Raw genomic sequence first — 15,340 nt, 5'->3', positions numbered from 1 at the left:
ACAAAGGCCAGGGATTTTTCTGCTTCCTGTTTTGGCATGGCCCACCTCTGAGGGAATAGGACACCAGATAACACTACATAAGTATCATCCGGCTGCTGTGAGGAGGAGTGCTCTGGGACCCTGAGGAAGAACTTTCCCCCAGGCCTGGAGCATGGGAAGCAGAATGAGTAAGAGTAAGTATGAGTAAGAGTCAGACTGGTTGGGGGATGTGTATGGGGCACAAGGTCGGGATGAGGGGATAAGTGTTCTACACTGAGAGGGAACAGCATGTGCAAAGCCTCTGAAGGAAGAAAAAAAAAGGATGTCAGAGTCCAGAGGGAGAGGAAAGAGATGAGGATAGAGATAACCAGACCAGTTGAACTTTATCTGGAATCTAGGGAGAAGCCTTTAAAGGGTATTAAGCCAAAAAATGAGATAAGATTTTGAGATAAGATTCAAAGATTACTTTGAAGAAAATGTCAACAAAATGAAAATACAACCTACAGAGATGGGAAAGAATATCTGCAAATCAAATATCTGATAGGGGGCTAATACCCAAAATGTATGAAGAACTCATACACTTCAATTGCAAAACAAAAACAAAAACAAAACAAACACCACACAAATATTTTTTTTTTATTAAAACAGGCAAAGGATCCGAATAGACATTACTCCAAAGAAGATATACGAATGGCCAACAGGTCCATAGAAAGGTACTCAATATCACTAATCACCAGGGAACTGCAAATCAAAACCACAGTGAGATACCACCTCACACCTGTTAGAAGGACCATCATTGAAAACGCAAGAGATAAATGCCGGGAACCCTATGCACTGCTGGTAGGATTGTAAACTGTTGGAGCCACTGTTTCCATACTGTTTTCACAGCGTAACAGTGCCTCAAAAAAATTAAAAATAGAAAAACCAAATGATCCAGCAAGTCCACTTCTGGGAATTGATCTGAATATATGAGATATGAGCACCCCTGTGTTCACTACAGCATTAGGTACAGCAGCCAAGACACGGAAAATAACCTGAAAGTCGGATGGATGATGGGTAAAGGAAACGTGGTGTGCGGATACAGTGGAATATTATTCAGCCATAAGAAAAATTCTGCTATTTGGGATAACATAGATGAAACTGGATAGCGTTATGCTATGTGAAATAAATCAGACGGAAAGACAAACACTGCAATCTTGTTCCAGAATTTCTTTTCCTTTGGTTTCCACAGTTCTGGGTCACGCCACTTTGAAGAAGGAAAAGGTAGACCAGATGATGAGCAGTGGGCAGTGAAGCAAGGTTTATGGAGTGATGGCACACAGCTCCCGAGGAGGGAGGTCACCCAAGAGGCTTGCCAACAGAGTTTCTAAGTCTAGGGGGTTTTATGGGCTCCTTGGGCTGTTTGATCTGATTAACCCTCCCTGTGCCTGTCACCCAATCGGGTTTTGGTCATCTACCTATCGCGTGGGAAAGGGTGAAGACTCCTTCCAGGGTGGGGTAAAATCCTTTTAAGGCTGGTTTCCTCCTAGGGTGCCCCGGGCCCCTTGTCCCTGCCTGCCTTTCTTCCCACTATCCTTCATTAATCTCACATGTGGAAATCTGAAAGAAAAGAGAAAGAAAGGAAGAAAGGATGAAAAAAAGGAAGGAAAAAGGAAGGAAGGAAGGAAGGAAGGAAGGAAGGAAGGAAGGAAGGAAGGAAGGAAGGAAGGAAGGATGAGAGGGATGCCTGGGTGGCTCAGTGGTTGAGCCTTAGGCTCAGATCATGATCCCAGGGTCCTGGGATGGAGTCCCGAATTGGGCTCCCCGCAGGGAGCCTGCTTCTCCCTCTGCCTGTGTCTCTGCCTCTCTGTGTCTCTCATGAATAAATAAATAAAACCTTTAAATTAAAAAAAAAGAAAGAAAAGAAAGAGAGAGAGGGAGGAGAAGGGAGAAAGGAAGGAGGGAAGGAAAGAAAAGAACTGAGAAAAGAGACTGGATTTGTGGTTACCCGAGGCAGGGGGTAGGGGTGGGGGAATTGGATGAAGGCAGTTGAAGGACAGAAACTTCCAGTTAGGAGGGAAGTAGGCCCTGGCGACGTAAGCACAGCACAGTGACAACAGTTAACACTGACATAGAGTATGTTTGAAAGTTCCTAAAAGAGTAGACCCCAAGAATTCTCATCACAAGGAAAAAACATTTTTCTATTTATTTCTTTTTTATATATATCCATATGAGATGCTGGATGTTAACTAAACATCGTGGAAATCATTTCACGACATATGAAAGTCCAGTTGTTACACCGTCCACCTAAAACTTACACTGTGCGGTATGTCAATTATGTCTCAGTGAAGCAGGGGGGAAAATTAAGTGAAATGGATTTCAAAAGCATTTGGAGACCAGTAATATTGGGTCTTGGGACTGGTTGGACATAGGGAGGCGGGAAGGAGTACCTCCCTGGGCTCACGAAAGCTCCTCCCCAGGGCATGCACCCTCAGCCTCTGCCAGGAGCTGCTGCATCACACACCGGCCTGTCAAGTGGCCGGGCTTGGGGGCATGACAAGGCCTTCTGGAACCAGATATGGCACTCATTCCCAACTGTCCATGAATTCATTAACTGCCTCAATCTGTTAATGCGATTCCTCTCAGGTCTTGCTGAGGAAACAGAGTCAAGTAGCTTCTGGAAGGAAGAGCCACAGAGCCCTGCTACAGGGGAGCACCTTCACCCTCCCCTGTTCACACCCCCAGGAAGCCAAGTGACCACTGACTTTCAACTGGAATAACTGGGTGGGGGAGGACAGGAAGGACAGGGAACCTTCTCTCTCTCTCTTTTTTTTTTTAATTGTATTTATTTATTTGAGTGAGAGAGCACAAGCAGGGTGAGGGGCAGAGGAAGAGGGAGAAGCAGACTCCCTGCTGAGCAGGGAGCACAACACGGGGCTCAATCCCAAGACCCTGGGATTATGACCTGAGCCGAAGGCAGAGGCTTAACCACCTGAGCCACCCGGGCGCCCCAATAGAGGGCCTTCTTGCACAGCTGAGGCCAGGGGGGAAGGTTTTCACTAGGATTACACCTGAGGCCACGTGGGCCCTATACCATTTGCCCTAGGCTCCCACCACTGGCCACCATTAAGCCCACCACTTTGCTTCGGCAGCAAAGCCAAAGGATAAATGTGCCCCATCTTCCTGGGACATCCATTTGACTGAAAGAATGTGAGGAAAATAATATTATTTTTGTATTAAACAGAGATATGAAGGAATAGAACGCAAAATACATGTGTGGGTTTTAGACAAACAGGAGACGTGAGATCCTAACAGGGCTTTGAGTTGGCTGTTTTGAGCCAAGGCCCTTGGGGGAATGTGGTCTGGCCCCTTTGGGCACCATTCTGGTGGAAAAGTTTGAGAAAAATCGGTGTTCTTTAATAGCCGCAGTCTGAAGGCTGCAAAGAGTAGCTGCGGCTGCCAGGGACAGCTGGGTCTGGAAGGGACTGCCAGGTCACACAGGGGCTGCCCTCGGCTGCCCTAGGGCAGTGACCTCAGAGTCCGCGGCGCTGTAAGGGACGGCGGATGGCACGGGTGGCTGATGTTCACCGCCCCTGGCCCTGGTTATCAGCATGGGTTCCTGTTACCCCCCGCCCCCCCCCCCCCCGGGTTCAGCACGAGCCAGGCCTCTGGCCCTCAGCTCCCACTGCAGACAGCCCGAGAGAGCCGGCGGGACTTGGGCCTGGCCTGCCGTCAGCAGGAGGCAAGAGGGAAGCCGGCCGGGCCTCCCACCGTCTGTTTGGTCACTGGTTTCCTCCGCAGTGTCCAACTCTGCCACCTTTGCTCCCCGGTCGATGAGTACCTGAGTGGTTCGAGGCTAGAGCGGGACCAAAGGGCTGGGGAGGGACGGACTCAGTGTGGGAATGTGTGGGAGACGATGAAGGAGACGTCGCAACCCTCTGTGTTCTGACTGGGAGAGAGAAACAGGCAAGAGGCAAAGGAACATGCGAGAGAAATGAGAAACTTTATGTCCTTAGAATCTTCCTCTGATGTCAGAGGAGCCCCAGGAGGCCACCTAGCCTGTTCCTGACTATTGGTGGGGCCAAGAGCTCCTCTGAAGAGGCATGCAGTGATCCCTGGCTACGGGGGCTGGGTGCTGAAAATGAGAGCTGACTGCACCCCTCGGAAGCTCCTGATGGAGGGGAACAACAGTCCTAACCCCAGGGAGCCCCAGGCTAAGGGGTACACTCAGCCCTGCCCTCAGGGAGCCCCAGTCTGAGGAGGAGACCCTGGCTGTGCCCTAAGAGAGCCCCAGCCTGGTGGGAGTATCTCTTTAGGGTCCTGCAGAGGCTCTTGCCTAGCTCACCACAGGTGCTGCTGGGGCTTTGCTTCCAATTCCTGTAAAGAGAAATGGGAAATCCCAGGAACTGAAACACTTTTAATCACCCTCTTTTATTGCCCTTCCCTGGGTGACTCAGCGGTAGGAAAATCACAGCTCCGGAAAGAAGAGAACCGAGAATGAAAACCAAGAGAGAGTGATGAGACACAGCCTCCTCAGCCAGCCCGTCTCGTCCCTACAGCAGCTGCTGGTGACCAGTGCAGAGCTGCCACTGAAGCTGCTGACAGAGCCATGGGGCCGGGGGCGGGGGGCGGGGGGGGCACACCACACTACACCCAGCCCCCAGGGACCCCCACAGCAGGGCTGGGCCTACATCGAGGCAAGGCCAGTGCACAGAAGTGAAGGTCTGCACGGTCTGAGGGTGGTCACTCACTGTCCAGTGCTTTTGATTCCCTCCCTTTCAGGCGCCCACTTGCCCCTCAGCCAGAATGCGCCCCTTCCTCTCTGGTGCCCAGCACCCTGCTCCTCTTCAGGCCCATCTGACCCCTCAGAGCTGCCATCACACCCTCTGAGGCTCCCGGGCACTGCTGTCACCTGACTGATTTGTGGTATGCAGGGGCTTGTGATCTTTCTTCTCCTCTCAACCCTTAAACCCTCAAAAATACATGTTGTGCAGAATGGGCCCAATCCTCAGGAAAACATGAGAGAAGGAAAGAAGAAAGAAAAAGAAAGAAAGAAAGAAGAAAGAAAGAAAGAAAGAAAGAAAGAAAGAAAGAAAGAAAGAAAGAAAGAAGAAAGAAAGAAAGAAGAAAGAAAAAAGAAAAAAGAAACGAGAACCCAAACCCAGTTTTCTTGATGGAAGCAAGAGGGCAGGAAATATCTAGCCCCACTGCCTTTTCTTGGGAGAGTGGGAGGGAGATACCTTCCTGAGCTGAAAAGACTCTTAGAAATTTCCTGAAATTGAGGCTTAGCCAGGCGAAGGGGCCTACCCAAAGTCACCAGAAACAGAGCCAAACTTGAACCAGGATCCACTGTCTCCCTCTCTCTGACTGATCCTCCACCCTTGTACCTGGACCCTGGGCTCTGGGTCAGCCTGACACCCAGAGGGAGACATGCTGTTCTGTTCTCACTCCAGCGGGGTGGGGCGGTCTGGCCGTGGCAGTGGTGGACTGGCTCTACCCAGAGGGGGCACATTTCATCACCATGAAAGTCTGGCGAGGGCTTGCAGCTTCTGCGCCCAGGGAAAGCTGTGCTTTGCCAACAATGAGCCACTTGGATCCCCCGTCCCAAATTTCATGCAAGTGCCCAGGACATTCCAGTCCTGGCAGCAGGGAGTGCAGGGCCACCTGGGTGCCCTTCACCTGCCAGGGAAGCTCCTGGGCTCACCCTAGGCTGGGGGTCCTGGCATACGCTACTCTGGAGGGGTCCTATCCAGTCTTTCCCACTGACCCCCAATGGCGACAGCGTTCGGAGATGATCATAAAAGTTACTGTTTTAACTTACTTTGCCTGTCACTTCACAAAGAGTTCCTCACCTGAGCCTCTTAACAACCCAGTGAGGAGGTACTGTTATGACCCCCATTTCACAGAATGAGGATACTAGGGCCCAGAGAGGCACCGTGACTTGCCCAGGTGATACAGCTGGGCCTGCCTAGCTCCAAATCCTTGCTCTTTATCACCACCGGCCAGTGCCCCACCTGTTGCCTCACCCCTCAGATCCCTCTTAAGGAGAAAGCCACCCAGAACCCTGAGAACAGGAAACAGACTGGATAAATTACAGAATGGCTGTGGGCGCTAGGAGGTGGGTGGCGGTGGGACCCCCTCACTCAGCCCTAATAAAGGTGTAAACTGGAAACCCATTTGGAGTCTCCCCTTTGCCTACTTTCCCCTGCTAGGAAAGAGAGGGGGCAGAAACGGGCACTTGACTTTAGAGAAGCACCCACTGGGTGCCAGCCCTGGGCTGGGCACTTGTGAAATGATATTTGGCCCAGGGCAGGGCAGGTAATTTCAAAGTTCTTCAGTGTTTGAACCAGCTATTTGTAGGGCTGTTTTCCTGAGGGTGACACCCTCTACAGAAGGGGCCCAGGGCTCTGTTCTTGGCTCTTTCCTGGCCAGTCCCACACGTAGAGACCAGGATAAAGACACACCAGCCCACTTATTGAGCTTCTAGAGAGAGCCGGTGCAGAGTGAACTTACAAGCTCTGTGGAAAACAGACTCCAGATGGTGGTCTGCCTGGCAAATGATGAGTTTGGTGTTCCTACAACAGGCATTGGGCCCTACTGTGTGCCAGGCCCTGGGGAGCCAAAGGGACAATGAGGCAACGTGCCCTTGATGCGAGGTGGGGGGTTGAGTGGAACCGCAGGATCTGATGCCAGATTCAGAGGCTGCCCAGGCCCCAGATGATGCAATGATTAACCTGGTGGCAGGGGATGGGCAGGGGCGGGCATTTATTGGGGAAGGGCTTATCTGGGCTGGCTTTGAAAAGCAAATCAGAATGATAGAGCTTCCTGCCCAGGGAGCCATAGGATGCATGTGACAATTAAATGAGATAATGGAAGGGAAAGTATCTTGAGACAGGATTAAAATACCCAGACTCTGAGGCCTGTTCTGCTTCCACAAGGGAGAATGCTGAGGCTCTGGGATGTGGGATGATTTATTTGTCTGAGGATGCCTCATATGACCATCCAGAGCCAGTGACCTTCCTCCCCACTCCTCACTTCCGCCTCCACTGTGCCCAGTGAAAAACATGTTTGTACGGAGTTGCCCCTGGGAACTATTGCTCACCCCAAGATAACCCCATGTTACCACACTGCTCTGATATCATTCCTGCCAAAACAAAAGGTTGGGCCTTTTAGTTAACCCGAATGGCCTTATCTCATCTAAAAGCACGTATTCCACGAGATTGGGATTCCACGGAAAGAACTCTTTCACCTCCACTGTTGCCTTCAAGGGTGCCTTGGGAACCCCAGTTTAGGGACGTCTAGCTAGGTCAACATATCTGGTCACTGGCCTCCCACCAAGTCTTCGGGCATCTTGGTGATTCAGCCATTCAGCCATTCTCTGGCGACTTATTGAGCACCTAATACATGCTGGGCACAGGATTCAAGACTGAGCAAGGGGTACTCACATGGCCATGTGTGTGTCCATTTCTTTGTCACCTGGATGTACCTCTTCAGCAGGCCAGGTTCTCCAGGAAGCAGCTGCTGAGGTGGAGGTGGGCATGGGGAAGGGTCACGGTGGAGTGACTTCTGTGAAAGGAAACGGCAGATCTGACGGCTGGACACCAGCTTGATGGGAAACTGTGGAGCAGAGATTGCCTGGCAGAGGAGCCCTGACCAAGCTGGGCAGAAAGGGCCAGGCCCTAGAACCACTGTCATGCTCAGCCCTTGGCCTTCAAGGTCATGACTGGAGAGGTGAGGCAGTGCCCACAGCCCATGCTCACAGGAGGGCTTAGCACTTTGTGTCCTGGGTGACCCACTCTCCACACCCTAGCCCCAGGCCCAGGGTTCTGGAAGAGGCTAAGACCTAGAGCTCTCAGCTCACTACACTCCTTGCAACTGGGCAGCAAGTCCTTTCTTGAAGGGGGGTCTGTACAGCCCATGTCCCAATCTGCCACATTCTTCCATTTGACAGATGTTTCCTGAGCATCTCCTGAGTGCCAGGCTTTGGGGATGTGAAACGAACCAATCAGACCAGTCTCTGCCCTGGGGAGCTTCCAGTCTGGCACATCTCCCTGCAGGTGGCTGTGCGTCAGGGTCAGGGTGACCACGTGCCTGTGTTGGAGCGGACCTCTAGCTCTGGTTGTGCCTGTCCGTGTGCGTGCACACACTCACACACAATCAAGGGGGGCCTGGAAGGGTGAAGGTTTTCAAAGAAGCTGTGGCTTCGTTAGAAATTTGAGAGGACCAAAGATGGAGGAAGGGACAGCCTGACAGGCTAGCAGAAAACCCCAGGCGGAAGAAGGCGAGTCGGGGTGGCTGAGCCCGCCCATCCCTGGTGGGGCATTTCCATGCAGGAATGAGCAAGGAGCAGGTGACAGAGGGGAGGGCTCATGCAATCCTAGGCTGGCAGCTGGGCTCAGGGCCAGAGAGGAAAAATTTCTGCTTTCTTAAGAACCAGGGAGTGGAGGGAGGAGAAGGGACCTTGAAGAAAGTCCAAAGACCGAGAACCAAAGCTGGGCTGAGCCCTTCAGACAGGAAGGAGCAGGCTGGCGAGGGGAGGGCAGGGGACTGAGAGCCAGTGGAGGGCAGCATGGGCCATCTGTCACTTCTGAGAGGCATCATTGACTGAACCACAAGCAGACTGCATTTGAATAATAAGAAGAAATGGCAGGAACTTTGCATAGCATTTGCATAATTTTTAGGGCTCCTCCCCTAATTGAGTCCAGTATCCAGGCTGGAAACCGGGAGTCATGCTAGACTTCTCTCTACCTTTGCCCCCTCACTCTTCAGTCCCCAAAGCCAGTCTTCCTTTATTTTTTAAAACATTTTTTTAATTTAAATTCAATTTGCCAACATCTAGTCTAACACCCAGTGCTCATCCCATCAAGTGCCCTCCTCAGTGCCCATCACCCAGTTACCCTATCCTCCCCCACCCCATCCTCTTCCCTTTCTGCAACCCTTTGTTTCCCAGAGTTAGGAGTCTCTCATGGTTTGTCTTCCTCTCTAATTTTTCCCCACTCAGTTTTCCTCCTTTCCCTTATTGTCCCTTTCACTATTTCTTATATTCCACACGTGAGTGAAACCATATGATGATTGTCCTTCTCCGATTGACTCATTTCACTCAGCATAATACCCTCCAGTTCCATCCGCATCGAAGCAAATGGTGGGTATTCGTCTCTTCCGATGGCTGAGTAATGTTCCATAGTGTGTGTATGTATATATATATATACCACATCTTCTTTATCCATTCATCTTTCAAAGGACATCGTGGCTCCCTCCACAGTTTGGCTATTGTGGACATTGCTGCTGTGAACATTGGGGTGTAGGTGTCCCATCATTTCACTACATCTCTATCTTTGGGGTAAACACCCAGTAGTGCAATTGCTGGGAACTCTCTTGCACTGTTGCCACCAACAGAATGGTGCAAGCTGGTATAGTCACTCTTGAAAACAGTGTAAATATATTATTTTTAAGTAATGTCTACACCTAATGTGGGGCTCGCACCCACAACCCCAAGGTCAAGAGCGTCATGTGCCACCAGCTGACCCAGCCAGGTGCTCTGAGACCAGCAGAGGACTGCCTTTTGAGGACTGCCTTTTGAGGACTTTCAGAATCTGCCTTTTGAGGACTTTCAGAATCCTGCTCTTTGGCCTATCATTGCCAGGGCCTCTGCCCTCGCCTGGACCACCCTCCCTTCTGTCCCCTGGTGTTAAAAGTCTCTTATCTGCCTGCCTCCTATCTCCCTGCCCCCTCCAACCTATTCCCTTTGCTACAAAGTATACCACACTTTCTTACCTAAACCCCACTGTCCTCAAGTCCAAGACCCAGATGTTTACTTTGGCCTTCGAGATACGACTCCTGCTCCACTTTGTACTCACCTCTGCTCCCCTCCTGCAGCTCTATATGGTAGCCCTTTCATCCCCAAAGTCAACTATCCTCTTCCCGCTGCACCAGCTCCCTTGCCTCTGGGCCTCCTCCACAAATGCTCTTCCCTCTGCTTGGAACACACTCCCTCTGATGAATACCTGCTCAGACTTTCTGCTCTGAGCTCTGCACTGCTCTCTAGGAAGCCTTCCCTGGATTCTCCACCATCTGCCAAAGCTAGATGTTTCTGCCCCAATTCCCTGCCATGGCACTTGCTGGGTTACTGTTACTGGTTAATTAGAGTGACTCCAAGGGCAACAGTCCCCTGTTGCCCAGATTGTACCTGCAGGGTGCCGCACAGCAGCCACGTCATCAGCAAATTTTTTTTTTTTTTTTTTTTTTTTGAGCATCTGCCTAATGTCAGGTGCCACAAATAGCGCCTGGGGACATGATGGGGTATTAGCAAAGTTCTTGTCTTCACTGAGCTTCCACTCTTGGCTTTTGCATATTCCAAAATTGTTGCAGGGGGCACGTATTGGTTGTATAATGGGAAAAGGAAAATGAACCAAAAAGGGAGGGAGCGAGGAAAGGTGGAGAAAGAGACAGAGAAAGAGAAGGAGAAGGAGAGAAAGAAAGAGAAATTGGGCAGCCCGGGTTGCTCAGCAGTTTAGCGCTGCCTTCAGCCCAGGGCCTGATCCTGGAGACCCGGGATCGAGTCCCACGTCGGGCTCCCTGCATGGGGCCTGCTTCTCCCTCTGCCTGTGTCTCTGCCTTCCTCCCTCCCTCTCTCTCTCTCTTTCTCTCTCTCTCTCTGTGTCTCATGAATAAATAAATAAAATCTTTAAAAGAGAGAGAGAGAGAGAAAGGGAAGAGGTAGATGAATGAAGGGTGGGCTCCTGTCCAAACTCCCAAGCGAGGTGAGCCAAGCTCTTCACAGTTCCAGGCCCTGCCCTGGGCCATTTCCTTCCTCACATCTTTTCACTTTGCTGCACAGATTTTATGCTCCCGAGAAAATGCAGTTTCCCAACGCACCATGACCTTCCCTACCTCTGAGCTTTTTGCACATGTCATGCCCCTGCCTAGAGCGCTGTTGGGGCCCCGCGGTACCTGAGTTCCTGAGTTCCTTCAGGACTCAGCTCTCGTGTGTCATCTCCCAGCTCAGGTCACATACTTCCTTTTCAGGGCCCTATGACGCAGCACAAACCTCCCCGGCATGTGTCACGGTGGTATGCTAACTATTCATCTATCTGCGCGTCTTTCTCCCACCGGAGAGAAAGCATGAGAGCAGACACAGTCTTCTTCATCTCAGGTCCCCGAGGAGCCTAGACCTGTGTCTCGCCCAGGGAGGGGGCTTTGGTGTCTGTCGAATGGAATGGGAAGGTTTTTGATTCAAATCCTGTGCTTTACTCACCACCTTCTTTGTCTCCCAGCCCCGTTCAGGCTGGCATGCTGCCAGGACCAAGTGGAGGGCTGGTCATCTGGTCTGCCCTGAGCCCTGGGGGGCTCACCACATTTCTCAGCTGGGTTGCTTTTCCTCCGTCATGGTGTCACTCCCACCCGTATTTTGTTGTGGGTCCTCAGCTCCAATGCACTGTGGGCCCTGGACACAGGACACAAAGTCTTCGGTGTCCTGAGCCCAAGCAGCGACCTGGAGCTCTTCAGGTACCTCTCTCCTGGTGGCCCTGTCACCCACATTCTCTTCCTCTAAAGGTGACACCAGCCTGACACCTAACGCTATAGGTTCATGGTTGCTGTGTTTCTATAAACCAAACGACACAATCCCCTTTCTGAATCTGGCTTCTTTCACTCAACATGTTTATGAGACATGTTTGCGTGGTCTCACATAACGACCACGTGTTCAGGTCCGTTGCTGCGTAATATCTCATTATAAGAATATTCCATAACTTATTTATCCATTCTACCTTTGACGGATATTTTGGAAGTTTCCAATGTTTGATATTTTTTATACAGGATGCTGTTAGGAACATTTTGAAGTCTCATGGTGCACAGACATGTGCATTTCTTTGGGGAGAAACCTAGGAAAGGCTTTACCCGGTCATAGGGTATGCAAGTTGTCAGCTTTAAAGTTATGGCCAGTTTTCCAAAGTGGTGACACACCATTTTTTTCTTTTAATTAAAGGGAAAGTCTAAGCCTACATAAATGTATTTCAAAGATGGTAGTGGCCGGTAATAGCATTTGAGGGCAAGAAGGGGAATGAGGTGTTTAGAAGACAGGGCTGGGGGATACTTTTTCATATCATTTCACTCGGCGCTCCTTATATATTTGGAATTTTGAAGTTAAAGTCCAACCTAGTGCCAATTTTTCTTTAATTAAAAAAAGAAGGGAAAAAAAAGGAGAAAAGCCCACGTGCTTTTCAAACACCTTCTTGGTCTCCACTCACCCCCATCCCTGTCTGAGAGTGACCCTTCTCTGCCCCACTGCTTTGTTCTTAACTTTTGCAGCAATACCAACAGTCAGCAGGGAAGAGAGAGCTCCTAGTCTGAGGAGGGAGGCTGATCCCACCAGGAAGGAGGGGCCCTGGCAGGATGTCAGGAGTAGGAATTACAGAGCCTTGGAGAGGACTGAGGAGACCCAACAATAGGAGTGGATGAACAAACATAGCTAATCTCATCCAAAATCCCCAAGGACACACTGAAGTAAGGTGTGGTCTGGATTGGAGATTATCTGGAAATACCTGCCAGTTAGGAAGGGTTTAAAAGGCAGGGATGACAGAGGAAGAGGGCTGAGCTTGGGAGGAGGCAAGAGGTGAGTAGATATGGACCATGAGGCTGCTTTCTCTCCTTCTCCTTCCCACTCAGAAACTTCCACTGCCACTTGGACACACACCCCACCCCACCCCAGAGAACTCTGAATGCTTCTTGTCCAAGGACACCACCTTCTTTCCCACCCTGCATCCAAGGGGCCCCCTGTACCTCTAAGCACAGCCAAGAGGAGGTTGCTACTGAGCTGGGCCTGGGGGAGGGAACCAGCCTTTGGGCTGCATCTCCTTTCAATCCCCTCCTCTGAGAAGGGCTGATAGGGGAAGGCGACCACTTACATGTTGCTGTCACACCGGGACCAGCTGGGGCAGGTTATTTGCTCATTCACTTGCTGGCTCTTTCTGTGCTAGAGACCAGGCTCTGCACGAGGGACTGGTGACACAGCACTGAAGAAGAAGGCAGAGTGTTCTGTGAGCCCCTGGCTGAGATGGCCCCACGGGATTTCAGAGAGGGCAGGAAAATTCTCCCCTCCCAAATAAAGCTCTTCCTCCAGCTTGCCTGAGTTGTGGAAGTATATAGATCAGCCATGGATTGTGGGAGTTGAAGCTCCAAAAATGTGGGAGGGGACACTCTGAGAAAAATCCTCCAAAATGACAAATTTTACAAAAACCTATGGCGATGGGAACACACACTGCTGGGGTCCATCACAGGGCCTGGAAGGGGCCCACGTAAGTGAGAGACCCTGCAGCTTGAGCTTCCCAACCTTCTCCTTTCAGTAAACCCAACTCACTGTTAACTGAGGCACTGCTTTTCTTTCTTTCTTTCTTTCTTTCTTTCTTTCTTTCTTTCTTTCTTTCTTTCTTTCTTTCTTTCTTTTTTTAATTTTTATTTATTTATGATAGTCACACAGAGAGAGAGAGAGAGAGGCAGAGACATAGGCAGAGGGAGAAGCAGGCTCCATGCACCGGGAGCCCGACGTGGGATTCGATTCCGGGTCTCCAGGATCGCGCCCTGGGCCAAAGGCAGGCGCTAAACCGCTGCGCCACCCAGGGATCCCTCTTTCTTTCTTTCTTTCTTTCTTTCTTTCTTTCTTTCTTTCTTTCTTTCTTTCTTTCTTTCTTTCTTCTTTCTTCTTTCTTTCTTCTAAGATTTTATTTATTTATTCATGAGAGACACGGAGAGAGGGGCAGAGACATAGGCAGAAGGAGAAGCAGCCTCCCTCCGGGGAACCCAATGTGAGACTCGATCTCAGGATCCTGGGATCACAACCTGAGCCAAAGGCAGATGCTCAACCACTGAGCTACCCAGGGGCCTGAGACACTGTTCCCTGAAGTGCAGATATTAATGAGAGGAACCAGTCCTCAAGATGTGGCTCAAGGGCAGGGTGCTGGGCACTGAGGGCAGGCATTCTGAAAGGAATAATAGAGGTTCTAGGAGGGAGAGGGCCAGAGAAGATGGTGGAAGAAGGGAAGTAGCTAAGACCCCCACCCCCCCACCAAAGGCGGACATTCCACCCTTCCCTCAAAGCACAGTCCCTGGTCCTCACAGAGAATCTGCCTCCCTCCTTGGGGCCAATAGGATCCTCTCTCCCACTTTCCCAGCAGAGTCAGGAAGAGGGTACATGCAGAAATCATTCCAGTTTGAGCTTTCTCTACCTGGGAGAGCTTTAAGAAAAGACAGCAAGGTCCCCGAAGGGAAAGTAAATAGACTTTCTACATCACCTCTGTGTGGACTTCCCTTGGTCTTCACTCTGATTCAGTGTAGTGGTTGGAGTGAATCAACTTATACCACCAAAAGCCTTATGAAAGCCCAGCGTTTCCCAAGGTCTTCCTAACCAGGGACTTGGAGATAAAGGGGATGATGGTGCCTATTTCCATGTCAGTGCCTTATAATTTCAAGAAATTAAATACTCGCTTTTCTCACCCTGAGGCCTTTCTAATTACGACACAAAATCTAGAAGTAAAATAGAAGCTTGATAAATTAAAAAAAAAAAAAAAAAAGAAGCTTGATAAATTTAACTCCAAAAAAATTTTTTTTTTCAAATTTCTGCCTGGTAGATGCTATCCTTTTTTTTAAATATTTTATTTATTTATTCATGACAGGCACAGAGAGAGAGAGAGAGGCAGAGACACAGGGAGAGGGAGAAGCAGGCTTCACGCAGGGAGCCCGATGTGGGACTTGATCCCGGGTCTCCAGGATCACACCCTGGGCTGAAGGCAGTGCTGAACTGCTGGGCCCTGGCTGCCTGGTAGATGCTATCCTAAACAAAATCAAAGGACAGGCTACAAACTTGGGAAAGAATTTGTGGTTAATATCATAAACAAGTAATTTCCCTAATATATATATAAAGAGCTTCCACAAATCACTAAGAAAAAAACCGAACACACTTCAATAGAAAAAAAAAAAAGTGAGCAAAAGACATCAACAGACAATCCACAGGGGGAAAATATTTGACTGGCTCAAGCATTTGAAACGATGCCCAATTTCACCTGCAATAAGGAAACTGCATATTTAAACAAGCACCAACATAGGATTTCCACCTACAAACATCAAACATTTGTCAGTATACTGAGTTGACAAAGATATGTAGAAACAGCACTCAGATTCTTCTGCTGAGGGTGGAAATTGGAACAAATCCTCTGGAGAACAATTTGGCTACAGCTATTGGAATTATAAATGCATATTCATTTGACCCAGCAATTCAACTTTGCTTTTGTAGTTTTTGCATCCGAAACCACCTGACCATATTAGCTATTCAAAAGTAAATTAAAAACTTCTCCTCAGGGAGATGTGAAAGCCTACCAGAGGAGCCAGCAGA

The 15,340-nt window shown here is 49.8% G+C and overlaps 1 long non-coding RNA gene across 1 annotated transcript in view; it reads right to left on the bottom strand.

Annotated features, from left to right (window-relative positions):
- The window catches only part of LOC112641537 (uncharacterized), a 38,632-nt gene that overhangs the window by 2,802 nt on the left and 20,490 nt on the right, over window positions 1-15,340 (bottom strand). Inside the window, exons 4-5 of the long non-coding RNA XR_003124688.3 lie at window positions 12,861-12,968; window positions 7,404-7,524 (exon numbers count right to left, since the gene is read on the bottom strand). This is a non-coding gene — a long non-coding RNA (uncharacterized LOC112641537). The remainder of the gene's footprint in view (window positions 1-7,403; window positions 7,525-12,860; window positions 12,969-15,340) is intronic.

Source organism: Canis lupus, chromosome 12, assembly GCF_003254725.2.
Source record: "Canis lupus dingo isolate Sandy chromosome 12, ASM325472v2, whole genome shotgun sequence".
Taxonomy (NCBI): domain Eukaryota; kingdom Metazoa; phylum Chordata; class Mammalia; order Carnivora; family Canidae; genus Canis; species Canis lupus.
Note: the sequence above shows the minus strand (reverse complement) of the source record. Positions and strands in the feature narration are given on the sequence as shown.